The sequence below is a fragment of the Dioscorea cayenensis genome, chromosome 10 (genome assembly GCF_009730915.1).
Source record: "Dioscorea cayenensis subsp. rotundata cultivar TDr96_F1 chromosome 10, TDr96_F1_v2_PseudoChromosome.rev07_lg8_w22 25.fasta, whole genome shotgun sequence".
Taxonomy (NCBI): domain Eukaryota; kingdom Viridiplantae; phylum Streptophyta; class Magnoliopsida; order Dioscoreales; family Dioscoreaceae; genus Dioscorea; species Dioscorea cayenensis.
Window position 1 is genome coordinate 6,969,347 of NC_052480.1, and position 13,321 is coordinate 6,982,667.

The following is a 13,321-nucleotide window of genomic DNA, read 5'->3' on the forward strand; positions in this document are numbered from 1 at the left end:
TGCATCTTTTGTTCTTCATCCTTGTATCATGATGACCCCTTAAGGGAGATCCGCATCCATTGGCCCTTTACACATCATTGTTGTCTTTGTAACCTCTTGCTTAAATCTTAAGTTTTTGTGGCAATCTCTTTTTTATTTTCTTGTATCCAATTAAGTAGATTCTCTCACTTAAGATGTTTGGGCTAGAAAGTAGGCGGCGAAGGAATAACAGTAGATCCTTGACCTTGATCATTACCCCTGTTGACTCAAAGAGAAGTTTGGATGGTTCCTTCACCTTGGATTGTAGGTACCATTGTAGGGATTGTTTTGAAACTTGTTGCTCTCACCCACATAATCAACCTGCTCAGTGCTAGAGGGCCCCTTCCTAATATGGACCAATCGGCCCTGCTTGGTCACCCCAAGCTTTACAACTCATAATAGGTGCTTGTTATTGAACTTGCATAGCATCTAATATCTAAGTAATAGCTTCCGCCTATGCTGCTAGGGTAGTTAATGCATCAACCTTATAAATTATAGCAGACTTCACTGGCTTATTCCTTTCTGAGCTCCACTGATAGCCATTCGATGCCATGTTATCAATAAGAGTATAGGCTTCAGTTGGTAGTTTACTACAAAGGGAAACCCCGGCTGCACAAAATCTGAATCTGTATCCACTCGACAATCCCTTGTTGAGGACACTTCTTCAATGACTACTTCTACTGTTCCCATGCTTTGTACAAGGTTTTGGACTCCATATGTCGAAAAGAAGATATGTCATTTATGAGCTTCGTAATCTTTATAGGGGAAAGTATTGAGTAAGAAACTTCTTGGCAAACTATGCCCATGTAGTGATCAACCCTTGTGGCAAGGAACCTAGTCATTGCTTAGCCCTTCCTCGCATTGAGAATGGGAAGAGTCGAAGGTGAATTGCATCCTCAAACACGTTGTTTGCCTCGAATGTGTCACTGATTTCCAAGAAGTTCTTCAAGTGTTCATACGGGTCCTCGTCTTGAAATGCATCAAACTAGAAGATCTACTATACCATCTATATAAAATTGGTTTTAGCTCAAAGTTATTCACCATCACAAGAGGGCAAAAAATACTGGATCCTACTCCCTCTAAGTTTAGCCTAGCATAAACTGAAATACGTCTTTACTGATTCCTAGCTATTGGTTTGTTCTGATCAACCTTAATACTGATTTAAATTAAACTTGTGTCTCTGAGATTGACTTTTCTTAACCTTCTATGCAATGTTCTCACTAACTCCAGATCAGGACTCACAAGTGGAGAAGAGGAACTTCCTCTGGTTATGTAGGACACCTACAAACCAATTCATTAATCATGAAGCAGAAAACAAAATAAAAATAAAAGAAAGCAAGATTGACTAAAATAAAGAAAAATGGCTAGATTACTAGATACTAAAACTTTCTCAAGAGTTTCCACTCCCCGGCAATGGCGCCAAAAACTTGATACACCCCTTGCGTATCTGCAAGTGCACGGGTCATACAAGTAGTAATGTGTACCTAATAGGATCGGGCAGTTAAATCCATAAAGACTGGTACAACTCTTAATACTCACTTATTTTCCAATATCTAGCTGGTTCAAAGATTAGGGTTGGATTAATTAATCTACTAAAGAAAAGAAGAATAAAGAAGAAAGAAGAGATAGGGTTTTTGGTTGAAGAGATAGCAGTGGAAACGATAATGCCTCAGATTTATCCCCTTGACAAATGCAATGACTAGGAAATGATTTAAGAGTTTCTTTTTGGACTGTGGTAAACACCATGGAGGGTTTGGTAACGTACGTCCTTTCCCAAGGCTTGGAGTGGACTCAACTCCTTTCCTAATGTGTGCCCTAGCTAGACGAGTAGAGATCACCCTCTAGATAGCAAATCGGTTTAAGATTAAATAGAAACATAAAATGCAATGCCAACCAATGAGGAAAATAGTAACAAAAATTCACACATACATGGTTAATCGGCAAGTCCCTCATTAAGCTAGCAACATACAAGAATTAAGGTAAGAAACACATACAATGAAAAGTGATATGATCAACAGGAAGACCACAAGGAAACTCGAGAATCTATATCACTAAAATCAAAGCTTTAGAAGTCAAGGTTCATAATCTAGGGCACCAAAAGATGGTTAGCCCCTCATTGTATTACAAACAATCAGAGGAAATCAATAAGAGAAATAGAAATTATCCATCAAACTCCCTTCTTGCTTCACAATCACGTCAGAGAAGGCTTGACAATAGTTGTCACCGATGATCCTCCTTGTCCACACTTGTCTCCTCTCAATATTTGGCTCTGAATGGTGCTAATGGCTGCCCTAACCCACAACTCCAAAAAGAGAGAAGAAGATTTTTCCAAAATCTAAATTTAGGGCTTAAATAACCTTTTTCTGATCTAAGCACACTCGTTCTGATGTGCATGCTAATGACCATGCTTGGCTGTAGATTCTGGGAATTGATTTCAGCCCAAAACCAGTAAATGGCATGGCAGTAAACATGCCCTTGCTTACTGCTCGTGCTTAGAGGGCACGCTCGTGCAAGGAGCACAGTAATCCTGCTGATATTCTTATGAAAGTTTCTGTAAAATGCATGGCGGTAAGCACACCCGTGCTTACCGACCGCGCTCCTTTAGCATGATGGTGAAACTGTGCTTCTCAGTTTTATGCAGACTCTAGTAAAACACATGGTGGTTTAGCATGACCGTACTTCCAACCGTGCTTCCGAGCATGGGTGTGCTTCGGACCCTGCTTGCTTGTGTTGAAACTTGTATTCCAACCCTATTTTGCATCAGAATTGGTCTCTTTTCATTCTTTTTAGTCTGAACCCCAATTATTTGCAATATTTAACAAACACATCTCAAATAGCATTAGTTTATCATAAAAACGTACTAAAAAGGCAAGTAAAACACATAGTAGGGTATGTAAAATATCTATATAAAATATATTCATCAATATATTTTGGTTAGAAAATGATAAATGCCTAAATATACATATTTTATACGTATATATGTTCTACTATTTATGTATTAATTGATGAATTGATGTCGTTTCTTGTGGTTTAATTGGTTTTACTCATGTTACAGGCTTCAAGGAAGCCCATGTGAGCTTGACAATGCAATTGTGGAAGAAATTGACATAAAAAATGATGTTTTAGAGACCAGGCACTGTAGCAACACTGTGGTAGGCACTATAGCACGAAGGAGTTTTGAAACGGTGAAGTCTCGGGTTTTGTTGATGGGCATTCTGATGGGCATGAAAATGACCGCAAATCGGCTGAGGAATGTAGCATTTCACTATAGCACGAAGAATGTAGCATTTTACTATTCCACTTCATGGAAATTTTGACAGAAATCTAGAGGATCTCACGAGCTCCTTCACGCCCGTGAACCAGACCGTGAAGCTAAACTGAGAAGGGTTTCATAAGGTATTTTTAGGGCTTTTTGGGCATTCATCTCTTACTACCTTAGAGCTCTCATCTCCATCTCTAGATCCAATGTAAAGGAAGAAGAAAGAAGAAATCTTTGGAGTGGAAATCTAAGGGAGAAGCAAGATTTGGCAAGATCTCACCACTTCCCCTTGTGTAGAGGCTTGTTGAGGACAAGGAAGCCACCTCTTTTGTGGCATCATTGGAAGCTTTCCATGGCTTGTTACTCCGCATTCATCGCTTGAGGGAGTTTTATGTTGTTTTGGTTGGTTGTTTTTATGATTTTGAGCATGTGTTTCATTAGCTTGAACAACTAAACCCGAAGGTCACTGAATGTCGGTGAACCTTGGGGTGAATTTGTGTAGTTGGATGTTTTGATCTATTTTATTGCAATTGGTGTGTTTGATATTCAAGCTTTGTGTACTTTGATGTATTGGTATACATAAGAACTTTCTGTGCCATTTTCTAGATTGTACTTGGTGGTGTGACCGCCCTCGTACTAGACTCACTTAGCTTGAAAGGGATTCATGTACAAAGACGCCGTGACCATCGAGTAGTTTGTACCCCTCAAAACATTAGAGTTTGACCTAGTTTGAGTATCGGCCCTAATTAGAGAATTCCATACTTTTAATGCGATCATAGGAGGATTTGGTCAGAAGAAATTCCGTATCAATATTCGTATTGGATTAGGGGTTAATTTCCATGACCAGTGGGTTGACCTATCTTAAGAATCTCTTGGTCCAAACCACCAGTTGCATGGTTGTCTTAGCATCCTTCTTACTTTAGCAACCCCAAGGGAATCTACATCCGTCACCCCTTGATTTTCATCTAATGTAGACTCTTTCCTTGAGTTCTTTCTATTTCTTTTGTAGTTTAGAGCACTCACTCAAAACTGTAGGTTAAACAAAATGTAAAGAGGAAGTAAAGGTAGCTAATTGGGCCCTGGGAATATGACCCTCTTGTGGTTGCCCGAGAGGTATTACTTGAAGATCTCGTGCACTCGTGGGTGTTCACACCAAAAAATGCAGTAGTCAAATTTATTCAAGCAACTGATGCCCATTTCCAAATAATTGAGGATTCATTAAGGTGCAATCAAATCTCCATAAACAGCCTTGAGCATCAAATAGGGGAGATATGTGACCTACTTTCTAAAGAACACAAAGAATATGAACAATCACTACAAGTTCCTTTTGGAAATAATGGGGCAATGAGAATAATTGATGAAGTGTGGAGAACTAAGAATATTGCTGCAGAATTTTAAAAGAAGGGAGTAGAACTTTATTTTGAGAATAATGATCACTTGAATGAACAATGTGCTTGTGAGCAAGAAATTTTATGAGGTTTGTTGCAAACATGTTTATTTGAAGTTGAAAAATTACAAGAAGTAACCCCTAAAGTAATGGAGCAAACAACTTTCTTTGGGATTGATCAATTGATGATTGCACTTTATATAGATATTTTTATACCCATTTCATATAGTGTATTATTGTTTAATTGTGAAGGAAAATAGGTTCTTGTGCAAAAGAACATGATTCAACACAATTATAGTGTGAAAAAAAAGTCAAAACATAGTGTTATAGGTGAAGCACGGGCGTGTTCACCCCATGATTATCTTTGGAATTCCTCATTAGGTGAAATATTGACTGTGGTAAAAAAAACCGTAACTAAGTTATTGTAGCAAATTACTATAGCACAACTTGGAGAAAAAGCACAATTTTAGTGCCCAGATCATAAGCACAGGCATGTTCACCGCGTGATTATCTCTGATTTGAAGAAATTGATGAGCACTGTCCTGTTTTAGAAAGCACGGCCTAAGCACACCCGTGCTTAGGTTGTGTTGAGCCCGAAAATCACTTTTAAGCCAAATCTAGGTCATTTTTAAGAGGATCCTTTCTTCTTCCTCTCGGGGGTGGCTACCAAGGTTTTCCACTTCACATTCTGGGGGTGGAGTGAAGCTATAGTACAATAGCACGAGTGGAGTAGAGCTTAGCTGGCGAGACTTCATCGGAGCACCGTCTGAGTGGTTTATAAGGCAAAGAGGGGAGTCTTTCATGGCTTATATTTCTTTTGTTTTTCTTAGTCTTGTATTGATTTGTAAAACTATGAAGGCTAACCATTTTCCGGTGCCCAAAAATATATGAACTTGGATGTTTATGTGTTATGTTGATTTACTTGTGTTTAATGTCTATGGAGTTTTGATGCGTTATTGTGTTAATTCATGTGTTGCATAACTTGGCATGCTTTATTTACGTAGTTGTTTGTGTAAAAATTGGCGTGTGTGGATTACTGTAGTTGTGATTTCCTTGTGTAGTTACAAAACTTGGTGTGTATGAAGCCTATAATTATGCTTTGAAAACTTGGCGTATTTGAGTGCCGTAGATGCAACATTGATTTGAGCACCCGCAAGAACATTAGAATGTACCTGATAGATATTAGAAGCAAGTCCATACACATTTCTCCAAGGGATTAGTCTGGGACATTGCTCTATCTCTATGTTTCTCACCTAGTTCATTTCCAGCTCTTACCTGTCATCCTTCCCCCTTTTAGGTTATCTAACTATCATCCTTACCATGAATTAGTGATCTGGTTAGAGATTAGAATATCAATTAGTACAAGGAGTGCAATCCCTGTGGTTCAACAACCCTACCCCTCACAGGGTATCACTTTATTACTTGTTACAATTAGTACACTTGCGGAGAGTGCATTATCAACTCATAAAATGAAAGGAAGAGATGTTGGGAATTGTTGAAGATATGGGTAGAAGACTTTAACCATTCAAGAACCCATCTATGAAAACTTTGGACAATTCCCAACCTAATTTGTTTTCTTTGAGGCCAAAGGTAAAATGGTCCAAGGCTCCTCCAAATACTCTACCTTGGTAAGCTAACCTGTGGTTTAAAGGAAATAACTTTGCAATTTATAACCAAGAGAAGCACACTCTTCTCAAGCCACCATGAGGTAAGAAACAGGTGCGTCAAGCTCTTTGCACAAAACAAGCACTTATTGGGAGACAACCCAAGTTTTCAATTCAATTATTGTGTTAGTTTTTAATTTCTGCAGAAACAACTTTTGCATGAGTGGTTTCGTCATTTTTTTTGTTGGTGTGTGATTTTTCATGTTGATTTGGTGCATCATTGTTTACATTGGTTCATGATCATGGCTAGGGTGGATTTCATGTGTTCTTTGGAAAAGTTTAGTTTCATTAAGTGTGTTTGTTGTATTTCTAAAGTTTCTGCATTTTAATTCATAATGGAGTTGTTTTCTGGTATTTACTGTGCTTTGGCTTGCATTTGTTAAACTTTTGTAATGTTCAAGGCCATAGGAATTTTAATTTGTGATGATTTCTTTTCTTGAGTCGCTTCCTCTCATTCATTTGTTTATGTTCTTGTTGTTTTGTTTTATTTTTATTTTGTGTGTTTAATTTTCTTTCTTTGAGCTTCAATTGAATTCCCCTCATACCTGAGCAAATCATCATCTTGTGTAGGTGCATAATTGAGATCATCATATGGCATATCCCTACCCTCACGCACCCACAGGAGTCGCCCACGCCGATGTCCCAGACTTCACCACACACTTCATCATGGAGTTAAGGAAGTATTATTTTAGTTGCGCACCCCCATTCATGTTAATGATTGTATTGCTATTTTTACTATTCTTACATGCGTATATTGGAGAAAATGTACGTCTTTAAGTGTGGTGGAGGGTTTTGTGGCACATATTTTGTTCATGCTGGCACATACATGCTTAATCTAACCTATGATGGTTCACTTTAGGGTTAAGAATGACATTCTATAACTAAGGAAGACTTTGGATACTAAGAGCATCATTACTCTAGTTGTTTTTGAATTTTGAAGATGTTCAAATATTTGTTGTGGGCATCTTACTTACTAATTAGACCCCTTTAAACGCTAGAGTTAGTAGAAAAATGAGAAAGTTGTAAAAAAAAACTTGTGAGATTTAGGGGTGGAAAGAGCTACCTCTTGTGAAGTATGAAGCTACTCTTATCAATTGGATACTAACTATGCCCTAATGAGAGAAAGAGCTATCTCATAAGAAGTGTGAAAGCTACAACCCTAAGTATTGTGGGTAGAAAGAGCTACCGCTTCTGAAGTGTAAAAGATGCCTTATTGTCAATTAAGGAAAAGGCTACCTCAGAAGACGTGTCCAGCTACTTCCCACTATCAGTTCTTCCTTATCCTTGTCTCTGTTTTTTAAATTAATTTATAAGTTGTGGAAAAAGGTTTACTAAGGGGTTGACATGAGTAGAGATTTTCCACACTTGTGGTTGAACTTAACTTTTCAATCGAGTTTTTGCTAGAGTGTGTTGTGCATCTTATTATAAAATAGATTCTTTTAGGATTTTGGAATTTCTTGTTTCTTAAGCTTAAGTAAACTAGAGTACAAGAACTTATTTTTTTTTTCTCCTTTGTTTTCATTGTTTTGTTTGCTTGAGGAAAAGCAAACGCTTAAGTGTGGGGTGTTTGATAAGTGCCTATCTGTACATATTTTAAGTTGATATTGTACATAGATTGAGCTTGACTTTTATTAGTTGTATGTGCTAATTTTGTGTTTTTACATTCATTTGCATAGCTAGGGTGTGTGTGGGCCCTGCAAAAGTAGAGTCGGTGATGTGGATCAATTTTAGGGTGGTTGAGCATAAAATCAGCCAAGTGTGGACAACAGACAATCGCATCACTGACGTCACAACCATTAGAATTATACGGGCACGATACAAAAATGTATTCACGTACAACACCGCAACATATCACTATAGCAGATCAATGTTCACATATCTTCACCAAGATCTCGCATCTCCACCAAGAGGAAGTCACGCACAAGATCTCGCATCTCCACCATCATCACACCTTCAGAGTTACTATTCACCTGAGGAGGATCTTGAGCTTAAAGGGACTTTTCTTCTTATTTTTTATGTATTTCCATTCCTTGATGTGTGTATGTGTTCCTCTCCCATGAGAAACTTACTCATTTGTGTATTTGGACTTAGTTGAACCCTATCGATTGTATATTTGTATAATTTACTTTAGTTCTTCCTTAATTTGAGATGTTTGTTGAGTTTCAATATTGTGTTTGAAATGCATACTTCCATTTGTAGTGAGAGTTCAGTTGTATGTTAGGGTTGACCTTTTGTCGATTTGAGAGACCCATTAGGTCTAGACCTTTTAAGGTTGGAGAGGGTTAAGAGGGTAGAACCTTAGGTAGAGGAGTGCCCTTTTCCCCTTTGATTTGAGCACAACTACCTTCGTACTCCTGTGAACTTTAGGCAACATATGAACCTTAGTGAAGAAAGAGATCATCGCCAGGGTTTGTATAGGATCAGGAGTTACTTTTCTCGAGAGAGCTTTTAATCTATTATTGGGAGTCTAGATGATCATTTGGGTTTCCTAGAGCGTTAAGCAGTCATAGGTGGTGTAAGGCGATGAGAGATATAACCGCCGGAGCCTCATATTTGACTAATCACCGGTCACCTTGAGAAAGGGACCCGTGTGTTTTAGGATACCCGCAACCCAACTTGTCTCAATTAAGAAGCAGTAGTTAAGTCTTGTGCCTTAGTGAAGTCCTAGGGGGATTTATTGTCCAAATATATTCTTTTCTTGTGTGACACTCCCTTGTGTGCTAATTGCATGTGATTCTAGTCCAATCTTCATTTGTGTTAGTTTAGCTTCTTTCATTCACTACTTTCTTTCTGGTTAGATAGTAGAAGAATAGCTAGTACTAGTACTCACCAGTCCCTCTAGATTCGACTACCTGACCTTTAGGTATTTATTACTTTGACACTCGTGCACTTGCAATGCACACACGCAAAGGGGAGTGTCAAAAACATAGAGGACATAGGTTGGGAGCACACTTAGAAGCAGTTTGCACTCAATATACTTGCACTATCCGTACACTTGAGGCTCGATAAGCATAAAAACGGTGTCTCACTATCCAAGCTCTAGCATCTGAGAACAATATTTTTTCACTAATTATATATATATATAAAAGAGCTTCAAGATCATATCTTATTTGTATATAGAGCTAAAGCTACACCAAAGTTTAACAAATATAGGACATATAAAAGATAGTTCCTGGAAGAAATCTCAAAAAGGAGTCATCAAAAGTGAAGACCTAGCCTTTTGGTTATTTTCATAAGACATCTTAATAGTTCTTGGAGTTTATGAATTAGAGAAATAATAGGCAACAATCTTCCCTACTTGGCTAACCCATAAGATAAAGTGTTCCAATCTATGGGGAGATCCTCCACCTTAAAGCAACCCATATCTCTAATAAGTCGTCTTGAGACATTGATATGGTGCAGGTGCCTACACATGTTGTCATAGTTGTTGAGATTAAGAGCTTGGCCAATGGTAACACAGTTTGATACTCCCAATCCTAATCTGTTGGTCTCTTACACATGTAAGGGCAATCTCTAATGCCATAAATTCTATCTTCAGGCTTAAGTTAGCTTCAAAGCAGTAGTAACCTGCAAGAACTATCTAAAAATTATAGATTATAACAAATCCTGCCCCACCTGTGTTTTCCTTAGTCATCTAATAAGCATCTTTACATATGTAGGTAATTTTACAACCCCAAACAAAGTAAGTAATAAAGAAATATGTTTAGCTAATAAACATTCAAGGAGATGAATTCACCAACACGATTCACAGTTTTCCTATCCAATCTCTGATGATCTAATTGTTCATCCTTAAAAAATCAGTTACACTCAGCTTTCCATATGAATCATCCCTTTTGAGAATTAATGCACTCCAACCAATGGCCATTGGTGGGGTTCTGAATTTGATGAAACTTAATTCCCATGAGCCCTACAACATTCCTCCTAATCCACTAAACCTTGAACAGTAACTAAAGAGATGTGAAATGTCCTTCTTCTCAAGGCTATGAAGACTACAAGGATCACCTGAGCCAAGGCCAAGAAAGTGGAGGCATCAAGAGGTTTTGATTCTACCATGTATAACTAACAAAAAGAAGAATTTAACCTTGGGAGCAATATTAAGAGACTAAATATTTCTCTAACCCCTCCAGAAAAGAGATGACATATCCTTAATATCAAGAAAGGAGTTGACTAAGGAATCAATCTTATAGATGTTTGAAGAAGGGAGCCAAACTAAAGTAATTTCTGTTAGATTTTATATTTGTACTAGTGGGCCCATGTCAGTGCTACATAAGATTAAGGGTCTTACACAAAAAGTCTCAAGACTTAGTGGCTCAACCCCTATACCTACATATAAACCATTACACTTCTAACACACAACCGATGTGTGACTATATTTCCAATACCCTCACTTAAGTTCAACTATGTCATTTCTTTCTTTTTGTCAGTTTCAACTTGCTCAAACTTGTACACTAGAGGTCTATTTTTACCAGGACTTTTACACTACTTTGTGTCTCAGAGGTCTTATACACATGGACTTGTACACTACTTGTGTCTCAGAGGTCCTATTCACATGGACTTGTACACAACTTTGTCCATACACACAAGAAATATCACACGGTCGTATGGAGGTATGTGACAGTTGCGGTTTCAGACTATAAAGAACCCTTTTGCCCTATTATTTGGAGACTTCTTGCTAGCGTTTGAAAGGCAAGGTGGCTAGGGTTTTGAGAGAGATTTTTGGAGAATTTGGGGGGCATTCTTCACTAACATTGATAGATCTTTTCTCCATCATAGAATCAAGGGAGCTTCCGCCAACCTAGCTTCAGAGAGGGATCCTTCAAGACATTGAGCAACCTATCAAGGCCATCATCACGAATTCATGGGGGTTTTATTCCATAGTTTTTATTGCTTTTTATTGTATTATTCTTTGCTTTGTAATTTGCCCCATGGAGGGCTAAATCCTAGTAGGTATTTTGGCATGTAAACCCTAGGATCATATCTTTACATTGATTTACTTTATGTTTTCTATTGAATCCAAGTTTGTTTGTGATTAATGAGTGCATTTCATATCATTTTCACTCACCCTCTTTACACTCATTTACTTGTCTTTTACCATAATTTTATCCATTTGAGATGCTATTCTAGGTATAGTTGCTTCATGTGCAGGATTCAGGGGCTCGAAGCAAAGCGGAGTGAATTCGGGGAATAATTGAGAAAGAATTCAGGCATGATTGTGCAATCAGGCTTGACACAGTCGCCGCACGACCGTGCGCTTTCCCCTGAAAATCTTGGCCTGAAGCCAATTTCCTCTAAACAAGGGCAACACGATCTGGAAGCTCTTCGCACGACCTTGCACAAGCAGGATACGGGCGAGACACGTTCGTATCTCTTCTTCTAAATATTCTAGGCCCGATTCACTCAGAACCATCATTGAAGAAACAGTCCTAGCATGATCGTGAGCTGACTATGTCAATCTCGAAAAGTGCCATATAAATCCAAATTTTTAGGGGTTTGAGATCACCTTTGTTCAGGGATTCTTTTCTCCACCAAGAGGACTTAGATGAGATCGAAGATTAGGCTTCACCACACCATCTAGGGAGATCAAGTGCAAGTTGGAGGCACAAGAGAAGTGAGGTTGGCACCAAGAAAGATCATCTTGTGAAGAGAGTGGAGAATCATGTTTTCTTTCTCTATATTTTCAAATGTTTTTTCTTGTTGTATTCATCCATGAGGGGCTAACCATCCACAAAGCCCTAGGGTGTTGAAATACAATGTTTTGTATGCTTTGACTAATTATTTTTAATGTCTATGAAGTTCTGTGGATTCTAGTGTTAAATCTTATGTTGCATAACTTGATGTATTTGATCTGCACAGATGCTTTGGTAAAACTTGGTGTATGGATGACCGTAGTTGTGATTTATTATTGTGATTGCAAAACTCGATGTGTTTGAGATGCATCCTTACCTTAGCGGACCTTGGTGTATTTGAGCACCATAGATGCAACATTGCTTTTGAGCAGACACTTGGACCTCAGGATGTACCTATTAGGCATTAGAATCAATTCAGCATACTATAACTTGTAGGGATCACCTTAGGCATTGCTCTCTTATTGTGGAATATTCAACCCTAGTCTACCTATTCCTTTCCTCTTTTCGCTTTAGTTCTTGTTTTGTTCTTGTTTAAGACCAACCTTATCTTTATTTAATTAGAGATCAGAGGAAAACTGAGTACTTTGAGTTCCAGTCCTTGTGGTTCGACAACCCTACCCCTCACGGGGCACCACTTTACTACTTGTTTGTGACCCCTACACTTGCGGAGAGCGCATCATGTTTTTGGCGCCATTGCCGGGGACTGACAACTTTTAGGAAATTTTGGAATTTGGTGATCTAGCTTGTTTATAGTAATCTTTTCTTGTGAATATTTGTCTTTCCCCTTTGTTCATAGTCATTCTTGCTAGTTTTGTTTACTTTTTATTTACTTCATTCTCTTGAGCTTATATTCATTTATCCTTGGTGCATAGGCACACTTGTATGACCCATGGAAGCACCTCATCTCCATTGGCTAATCCTGATCTGGAAGTTGAGAGGAATTTCCAAAGAAGAATTAGACAGATTAATTTAAGTGAAACAGGGCTAGTGGAGATCAGTGTGGAAGTTGGTCAAGAGGAAGAAATGACCGAGAAACAACAATAGCAAAGTATCTCATATTTTACCTAACCAAACTTAGAAGGAGTAGGGTCCAGTATTGTTCATCCTCCTGTTGCTGTGAATAATTTTGAGCTGAAGCCAAATTTTATTCAGATGGTGCAACATATGTGCCAGTTTGATGGGTTTCAGGATGAAGACCCATATGAACACTTGAGAAATTTCTTGGAGATTTGTGACACTTTTAAGGCGAGTAATGTTTTTGAGGATGCTATTCATCTCAGGCTCTTCCCCTTTTAGTTGAGAGGAAGGGCCAAGCAGTGGCTAAGTTCCTTGCCACAGGGATCACTTACAACTTGGGAGTAGGTAT

General features: G+C 38.3%; 1 non-coding gene across 1 annotated transcript; it reads left to right on the forward strand.

The window, feature by feature from the left end:
- Positions 1-660: 660 nt before the first annotated feature.
- On the forward strand, positions 661-767 carry LOC120271366. The gene has a single exon (XR_005539978.1). It is a non-coding gene; the product is annotated as a small nucleolar RNA R71 (small nucleolar RNA).
- The last annotated feature ends 12,554 nt before the right edge of the window (positions 768-13,321 follow it).